This window comes from Ascaphus truei, chromosome 15 (assembly GCF_040206685.1).
Source record: "Ascaphus truei isolate aAscTru1 chromosome 15, aAscTru1.hap1, whole genome shotgun sequence".
In the NCBI taxonomy this organism is placed as follows: Eukaryota; Metazoa; Chordata; class Amphibia; order Anura; family Ascaphidae; genus Ascaphus; species Ascaphus truei.
This window is the reverse complement of record NC_134497.1, coordinates 8,309,419-8,318,204: the sequence shown is the minus strand read 5'-3', so window position 1 is coordinate 8,318,204 and position 8,786 is coordinate 8,309,419. Positions and strand designations below refer to the sequence as shown.

The window sequence follows — 8,786 nt, the reverse complement described above, 5'->3', positions numbered from 1 at the left end:
TCTCGGATGAGGGGGGTGGGGGGGGGCTGAGACTCGGATGTTTGAGACTCGGATGAGGAGGGGTGGGGGAGAGTCAGATAAGGGGGGTGAGACGGATTAGGGGGGTTGGGGGGGTGACGGATGAGGGGGGTGAGACGCATGAGGGGGGTGGGGGGGTGACTCGGATGAGGGGGGGGGTGGGGGGTAAGACTCGGATGAGGGGGGGGTGGCTGAGACTCGGATGAGGGGGGAGACTCGGATGAGGGGGAGTGGGGGAGAGACTCAGATAAAGGGGGTGAGACGGATGAGGGGGGCGAGACGGATGAGGGGGGTGGGGGGGTGACTCGGATGAGGGGGGTGGGGGGAAGAGAGACGGGGAGGGGGGAGAGAGAGACGGGGAGGGGGGGGGGAGAGAGAGACGGGGAGGGGGGGGGAGAGAGAGACGGGGAGGGGGGGGAGAGAGAGACGGGGATGGGGGGAGAGAGAGACGGGGAGGGGGGAGAGAGAGACGGGAGGGGGGGGAAGAGAGAGACGGGGAGTGGGGGAGAGAGAGACGGGGAGTGGGGAGAGAGAGACGGGGAGGGGGGGGAGAGAGAGACGGGGAGGGGGGAGAGAGACCGGGGAGGGGGGGAGAGAGACGGGGTGAGGGGGGGAGAGACTGGGGGTGAGGAGGGAGAGACTGGGGTGAGGAGGGGAGAGACTCGGATGAGGGGGGGGGCGGGGGGGGGAGACGGGGAGAGGGGAGAGACGGGGAGAGGGGGGAGAGACGGGGAGGAGGGGGGGAGAGACGGGGAGGAGGGGGGGGAGACGGGAGGGGGGGAGAGACGGGGAGGGGGGGGAGAGACGGGGAGGGGGGGGAGAGACGGGGAGGGGGGGGAGGGGGGCAGAGACGGGGAGGGGGGGGGGAGAGACGGGGAGGGGGGTGGGGGAGTGACTCGGATGAGGGGGGGTGGGGGGTACGACTCGGATGAGGGGGGGTGGGGGGTAAGACTCGGATGAGGGGGGTGGCTGAGACTCGGATGAGGGGGGAGACTCGGATGAGGGGGGGTGGGGGAGAGACTCAGATAAGGGGGGTGACACGGATTAGGGGGGTTGGGGGGCTGAGACGGATGAGGGGGGTGAGACGGATGAGGGGGGGGTGAGATGGTGACTCGGATGAGGGGGGTGGGGGGTAAGACTCGGATGAGGGGGGGGTGGGGGGTAAGACTCGGATGAGGGGGGGGTGGGGGGTAAGACTCGGATGAGGGGGGGTGGGGGGGTGGGGGGTAAGACTCGGATGAGGGGCGGTGGGGGGTAAGACTCGGATGAGGGGGGGGGTGGGGGTAAGACTCGGATGAGGGGGGGTGGGGGGTGAGACTCGGATGAGGGGGGGTGGGGGGTAAGACTCGGATGATTAAGACTCGGATGAGGGGGGGTGGGGGGTAAGACTCGGATGAGGGGGGGTGGGGGGTAAGACTCGGATGAGGGGAGGGTGGGGGGTAAGACTCGGATGAGGGGGGTGGGGGGTAAGACTCAGATGAGGGGGGTGTGGGGGGTAAGACTCTGGTGAGATCGGGTTACACATTACAGGACAATGAGACAAATGACCGGAGAATGAGGGGGGGTGGGGGGGGATGAGGGGGGGTGGGGGGATGAGGGGGGGAGACTCGGATGAGAGGGGGGCAGGGGGGGGGGAGAGACGGGGAGGGGGGGGAGAGACGGGAGGGGGGGGGAGAGACGGGGAGGAGGGGGGGAGAGACGGGGAGGGGGGGGGGGGGGGAGACGGGGAGGGGGGGGGGGAGAGACGGGGAGGGGGGGGAGAGACGGGGAGGGGGGGGGAGACGGGAAGACGGGGAGGGGGGGGAGAGAGAGACGGGGAGGGGGGGGAGAGAGAGACGGGAGGGGGGGGGAGAGAGAGACGGGGAGGGGGGGGGGAGGGAGAGAGACGGGGAGGGGGGGAAGAGAGAGACGGGGAGGTGGGGAGAGTAGAGACGGAGGAGGGGGGGGAGAGAGAGACGGGGAGGGGGGGAGAGAGAGACGGGGGAGGGGGGGGAGAGAGACGGGGAGGGGGGGAGAGAGACGGGGTGAGGGGGGGAGAGACTGGGGTGAGGAGGGGAGAGACTGGGGTGAGGAGGGGGAGAGACTCGGATGAGGGGGAGCGCGGGGGGGGAGACGGGAGGAGAGACGGGGAGAGGAGGGAGAGACGGGGAGACGGGGGAGAGGGGAGAGACGGGGAGAGGGGGGGAGAGACGGGGAGGAGGGGGGGGAGAGACGAGGAGGAGGGGGGGAGACGGGGAGGGGGGGGAGAGACGGGGAGGGGGGGGAGAGACGGGGAGGGGGGGGAGAGACGGGGAGGGGGGGGGAGAGACGGGGAGGGGGGTGGGGGGAGTGACTCGGATGAGGGGGGGTGGGGGGTAAGACTCGGATGAGGGGGGGGTGGGGGGTAAGACTCGGATGAGGGGGGTGGCTGAGACTCGGATGAGGGGGGGAGACTCGGATGAGGGGGGGTGGGGGAGAGACTCAGATAAGGGGGGTGAGACGGATTAGGGGGGTTTGGGGGGCTGAGACGGATGAGGGGGGGTGAGACGGATGAGGGGGGGGTGAGATGGTGACTCGGATGAGGGGGGTGGGGGGTAAGACTCGGATGAGGGGGGGTGGGGGTAAGACTCGGATGAGGGGGGGTGGGGGGGGTAAGACTCGGATGAGGGGGGGTGGGGGGTAAGACTCGGATGAGGGGGGGGTGGGGGGTAAGACTCGGATGGGGGGGTGGGGGGTAAGACTCGGATGAGGGGGCGGTGGGGGGTAAGACTCGGATGAGGGGGGGGGTGGGGGGTAAGGACTCGGATGAGGGGGGGGTGGGGGGGTGAGACTCGGATGAGGGGGGGGTGGGGGGTAAGACTCGGATGATTAAGACTCGGATGAGGGGGGGTGGGGGGTAAGACTCGGATGAGGGGGGGTGGGGGGGTAAGACTCGGATGAGGGGAGGGTGGGGGGGTAAGACTCGGATGAGGGGGGGTGGGGGGTAAGACTCAGATGAGGGGGGTGGGGGGTAAGACTCTGGTGAGATCGGGTTACACATTACAGGACAATGAGACAAATGACCGGAGAATGAGGGGGGGTGGGGGGGATGAGGGGGGGTGGGGGGATGAGGGGGGGAGACTCGGATGAGAGGGGGCAGGGGGGGGGGAGAGACGGGGACGGGGGGGGGAGAGACGGGGAGGGGGGGGGAGAGACGGGGAGGAGGGGGGGAGAGACGGGGAGGGGGGGGGAGAGACGGGGAGGGGGGGGGGAGAGACGGGGAGGGGGGGGGAGACGGGGGAGGCGGGGGGAGAGACGGGGAAGACGGGGAGGGGGGGAAGAGAGAGACGGGGAGGGGGGGGGAAGAGAGAGACGGAGAGGGGGGGGAAGAGAGAGAGACGGACGGGAGGGGGGGGGAGAGGACGGGGAGGAGGGGAGAGACGGGGAGGAGGGGGGAGACGGGGAGGGGGGGGAGACGGGGAGGGGGGGGAGACGGGGGAAGACGGGGAGGGGGGGAAGAGAGAGACGGGGAGGGGGGGAAGAGAGAGACGGAGAGGGGGGGAAGAGAGAGAGACGGGGAGGGGGGGAAGAGAGAGACGGGGAGGGGGGGGAAGAGAGAGACGGGGAGGGGGGGAAGAGAGGAGACGGGGAGGGGGGAAGAGAGAGACGGGGAGGGGGGAAGAGAGAGACTGGGAGAGGGGAAGAGAGAGACTGGTGAGGGGGGGGGAGAGACTGGGGTGAGGGGGGAGAGACTGGGGTGAGGGGGGAGAGACTCGGATGAGGGGGGGCGAAGGGGGGGGAGAGGAGGGAGAGACGGGGAAGGGGGGGGAGAGACGGGGAGGGGGGGAGAGATGGGGAGGGGGGTGGAGACGGGGAGGGGGGGAAAAAGACGGGGGGGAGAGACGGGAGAGACGGGGAGGGGGGGGGAGAGACGGGGAGGGGGGGAGAGACGGGGAGGGGGGGGGAGAGACGGGGAGGGGGGGGGAGAGACGGGGAGGGGGGGGGAGAGACGGGGGGTGACACGGGAGGGGGGGGAGAGACGGGGAGGGGGGGAGAGACGGGGGGGGAGAGACGGGGGGGGGAGAGACGGGGGGGGAGAGACGGGGGGGGGGAGAGACGGGGGGGAGAGAAGGGAAGGGGGGGAGACGGGGAGGGGGGGGAAGAGAGACGGGGAGGGGGGGGAAGAGAGAGACAGGGGAGGGGGGGAAGAGAGAGACGGGGAGGGGGGGGAAGAGAGAGACGGGGAGGGGGGGAAGAGAGAGACGGGGAGGGGGGAAGAGAGAGACGGGGAGGGGGGGAGAGAGAGACGGGGAGGGGGGGAAGAGAGAGACGGGGAGGGGGGAAGAGAGAGACGGGGAGGGGGGAAGAGAGAGACGGGGAGGGGGGAAGAGAGAGACGGGGAGGGGGGAAGAGAGAGACGGGGAGGGGGGGGAAGAGAGAGACGGGGAGGGGGGAGAGAGACGGGGAGGGGGGGAGAGACTGGGGTGAGGGGGGGAGAGACTCGGATGAGGGGGGGCGAGGGGGGGAGAGGAGGGAGAGACGGGGAAGGGGGGGGGAGAGACGGGGAAGGGGGGGGAGAGACGGGGAGGGGGGGGGAGAGACGGGGAGGGGGGGGGAGAGACGGGGGGGGGGGGGGGAGACGGGGAGGGGAGGGGGAGAGACGGGGAGGGGAGGGGGAGAGACTCTGATGAGGGGGGGTGCGGGGGAGACTCGGATGAGGGGGGGTGGGGGGGAGACTCGGATGAAGGGGGGTGGGGGGGAGACTCGGATGAAGGGGGGTGGGGGGGAGACTCGGATAGGGGGGGTGGGGGGGGAGACTCGGATAGGGGGGGTGGGAGGGTAAGACTCGGATGAGGGGGGGTTGGGGGTAAGACTCGGATGAGGGGGGTAAGACTCGGATGAGGGGGGTAAGACTCGGATGAGGGGGGGTGGGGGGTAAGACTCGGATGAGGGGGGGTAAGACTCGGATGAGGGGGGGTGGGGGGTAAGACTCTGGTGAGATCGGGTTACACGTTACAGGACACTGTGAGACGGATGACCGGAGGATGAGGGGGTGGGGGGTGAGACGGATGAGGGGGTGGGGGGTGAGACGGATGAGGGGGTGGGGGGTGAGACGGATGAGGGGGTGGGGGGTGAGACGGATATGGGGGGGGGGGGTGAGGCGGATGAAGGGGGGGTGCGACGGATGAGGGGGGGGTGCGACGGATGAGGGGGGGTGCGACGGATGAGGGGGGGTGCGACGGATGAGGGGGGGTGCGACGGATGAAGGGGGGGTGCGACGGATGAGGGGGGGGTGAGACGGATGAGGGGGGGTGAGACGGATGAGGGGGGGGGTGAGACGGATGAGGGGAGGCAGGGGGGAGACACGGATGAGGGGGGGGCAGGGGGGAGACACGGATGAGGGGGGGTGGGGGGGGAGACACGGATGAGGGGGGGTGGGGGGGGAGACACGGATGAGGGGGGGTGGGGGGGGAGACACGGATGAGGGGGGGTGGGGGGGGAGACACGGATGAGGGGGGGTGGGGGGGGAGACACGGATGAGGGGGGGGTGGGGGGGCTGAGACTCGGATGAGGGGGGGTGGGGGGCTGATACTCGGATGAGGGGGGGTGGGGGGGCTGAGACTCGGATGAGGGGGGAGACTCGGATGAGGGGGGGTGGGGGAGAGACTCGGATAAGGTGGGTGAGACGAGTGGGGGGGTGAGACGGATTAGGAGGGTTAGGGGGGTGAGACGGATGAGGGGGTGGGTGAGACGGGGTGAGACGGATGAGATGGGGTGAGACGGATGAGGGGGGGGGGAGACTCGGATGAGGGGAGACTCGGATGAGGGGGGGGGAGACTCGGATGAGGGGGGGGGAGACTCGGATGAGGGGGGGGGAGACTCGGATGAGGGGGGGGGAGACTCGGATGAGGGGGGGGGAGACTCGGATGAGGGGGGGGAGACTCGGATGAGGGGGGGGAGACTAAGATAAGGGGGGTGAGACGGGTGAGGGGGGTGAGACGGGTGAGGGGGGTGAGACGGATTAGGGGGGTGCGACGGATGAGGGGGGGTGCGACGGATGAGGGGGGGGGGGTGCGACGGATGAGGGGGGGGTGCGACGGATGAGGGGGGGTAAGACGGATGAGGGGGGGGTAAGACGGATGAGGGGGGGGGTGAGACGGATGAGGGGGGGGTGAGACGGATGAGGGGGGGGTGAGACGGATGAGGGGGGGTGAGACGGATGAGGGGGGGTGAGACGGATGAGAGGGGGGTGAGACGGATGAGGGGGGGGTGCGTCGGATGAGGGGGGGGTAAGACGGATGAGGGGGGGTAAGACGGATGAGGGGGGGGGTGAGACGGATGAGGGGGGGTGAGACGGATGAGGGGGGGTGAGACGGATGAGAGGGGGGTGAGACGGATGAGGGGGGGGGGGGTGAGACGGATGAGGGGGGGGGGTGACACTGATGAGGTGAGGGGTGAGACGGATGAGGGGGGGTGAGACGGATGAGGGGGGGTGAGACGATTGAGGGGGGGTGAGACGGATGAGGGGGGAGACTCGTTTGAGGGGGGGGAGACTCGGATGAGGGGGGGGGAGACTCGGATGAGGGGGGGGAGACTCGGATGAGGGGGGGGAGACTCGGATGACGGGGGGGGAGACTCGGATGACGGGGGGGGAGACTCGGATGACGGGGGGGGAGACTCGGATGACGGGGGGGGAGACTCGGATGACGGGGGGGAGACTCGGATGACGGGGGGGGAGACTCGGATGACGGGGGGGGAGACTCGGATGACGGGGGGGGAGACTCGGATGACGGGGGGGGAGACTCGGATGACGGGGGGGAGACTCGGATGACGGGGGGGGAGACTCGGATGACGGGGGGGAGACTCGGATGACGGGGGGGAGACTCGGATGACGGGGGGAGACTCGGATGACGGGGGGGAGACTCGGATGACGGGGGGGAGACTCGGATGACGGGGGGGGAGACTCGGATGACGGGGGGAGACTCGGATGACGGGGGGAGACTCGGATGACGGGGGGAGACTCGGATGAGGGGGGGGGAGACTCGGATGAGGGGGGGGAGACTCGGATGAGGGGGGGGAGACTCGGATGAGGGGGGGGAGACTCGGATGAGGGGGGGGAGACTCGGATGAGGGGGGGTGGGGGGGAGACTCGGATGAGGGGGGGTGGGGGGGAGACTCGGATGAGGGGGGGTGGGGGGGAGACACGGATGAGGGGGGGTGGGGGGAGACTCGGGTGAGAGGGGCTGGGGGGGGAGACTCGGATGAGGGGGGGTGGGGGGGGAGACTCGGATGAGGGGGGGTGGGGGGGGAGACTCGGATGAGGGGGGGTGGGGGGGGAGACTCGGATGAGGGGGGGTGGGGGGGGAGACTCGGATGAGGGGGGGTGGGGGGGGAGACTCGGATGAGGGGGGTGGGGGGGGGAGACTCGGATGAGTGGGGGTGGGGGGGGAAGACTCGGATGAGTGGAGGGTGGGGGGGAAGACTCGGATGAGGGGGGGTGAGGGGGTGAGACGGATAAGGGGGGGTGAGACGGATGAGGGGGGAGAGACTCGGGTGAGGGGGGGGAGAGACTCGGGTGAGGGGGGGAGAGACTCGGGTGAGGGGGGGAGAGACTCGGGTGAGGGGGGGAGACTCGGGTGAGGGGGTGAGACGGATGAGGGGAGGGGAGACTCGGATGAGGGGGGCTGGGGGGTAAGGCTCGGATGAGGGGGGCTGGGGGGGTAAGGCTCGGATGAGGGGGGTGGGGGGTAAGACTCGGATGAGGGGGGGTGGGGGGTAAGACTCTGATGAGATCGGGTTACACGTTACAGGACACTGTGAGACGGATGACCGGAGCGGTGATAGAGGCCAGGGGCGGCGCGGGGGGTTCTGGGAGTTGCGGCCTATCTCTATGACAACGAGCCGGGGAGCGGAAAGACCGGGACCGCACAGCGCCCCTCCCGCCCGGTAACTGTCACTCACCGAACTTCCGGCCACTCAGACTCCGCGGAACCGAGTACACAGCCCGGGTCACATGACGTGGGAGAGAGGCGGAATCTCGCGAGATCTCAGTCTGGGGGACCTCAGCACATGATCGTGCGGGAGGGGGCGGGGGCTTGCTGGGGAGCACGTGATGTGAGGCGGCACAGCGGCGGGTGCAGGAGGTGGCAGGGCTGCGCTGTAATATATATATATTCCTGTATAACGCTGCTGCTCCTGCAGTGAGGTAACCCGCCCGCGTACCGGCGGCTGCGAGCTCCGTATCACAGGCACAGGGCGGCAAGCCTGACGCGTGCGCAAACACACAGTGACTGACGCACACACGCTACATGAAGCTGTAAAGGAGGGAGGGGGGGGGGGACTGGATTGATGTGAATGGGGGACAAACAGAGAGGGGGGGGGAGGAGAGAGAGAGGAACGGGAACATTACATCCCGGGCAACGCCGGGTCTCTCAGCTAGTATATATATACACATAGACACCCACACCCCTACATATACATACACACACACACGTGTGTGTGTGTGTGTATATATATATATATACATACACAGTAGCGCTCCGCTTTAAGGCGTTCCGCTCATACAGCGCTTCCCAATGTATACCCATATTCATTAGGTTTGGCGCTTGTTGCGTTTTTCCGGCAGCAGCTGAGTATCCGGCTGTCACTAAGCAGCAGTTTTAGTGTGTACACAACTCCTTGTCAGGTGCAATTTGTCAGCTAAACAGTCGGTTTACAGCCCTGCATCTGTTTTCAAAGGTACAATACAGTACTATAGGGCCCCACTTTACCGCGATTTATGCTTTACGGCGGCGGCCTGGAACGGAACC

General features: G+C 68.9%; 2 protein-coding genes across 12 annotated transcripts in view; one reads left to right on the top strand and one right to left on the bottom strand.

The window, feature by feature from the left end:
- The window catches only part of GID8 (GID complex subunit 8 homolog), a 16,844-nt gene extending 8,780 nt beyond the window's left edge, over positions 1-8,064 (bottom strand). For 2 of the 8 annotated variants that reach the window (XM_075571455.1, XM_075571460.1), the window contains exon 1: positions 7,939-8,064. The gene's annotated coding sequence lies outside the window, so the exon portion shown is untranslated. The other 6 variants (XM_075571453.1, XM_075571454.1, XM_075571458.1 and 3 more) reach the window with 6 other exon arrangements.
- Positions 8,065-8,079: 15 nt separating this feature from the next.
- DIDO1 (death inducer-obliterator 1) overlaps positions 8,080-8,786 on the top strand; it is a 55,588-nt gene continuing 54,881 nt past the window's right edge. The window contains exon 1 of one of the 4 annotated variants that reach the window (XM_075571445.1): positions 8,080-8,182. The gene's annotated coding sequence lies outside the window, so the exon portion shown is untranslated. The remainder of the gene's footprint in view (positions 8,183-8,786) is intronic. The other 3 variants (XM_075571451.1, XM_075571452.1, XM_075571446.1) reach the window with 3 other exon arrangements.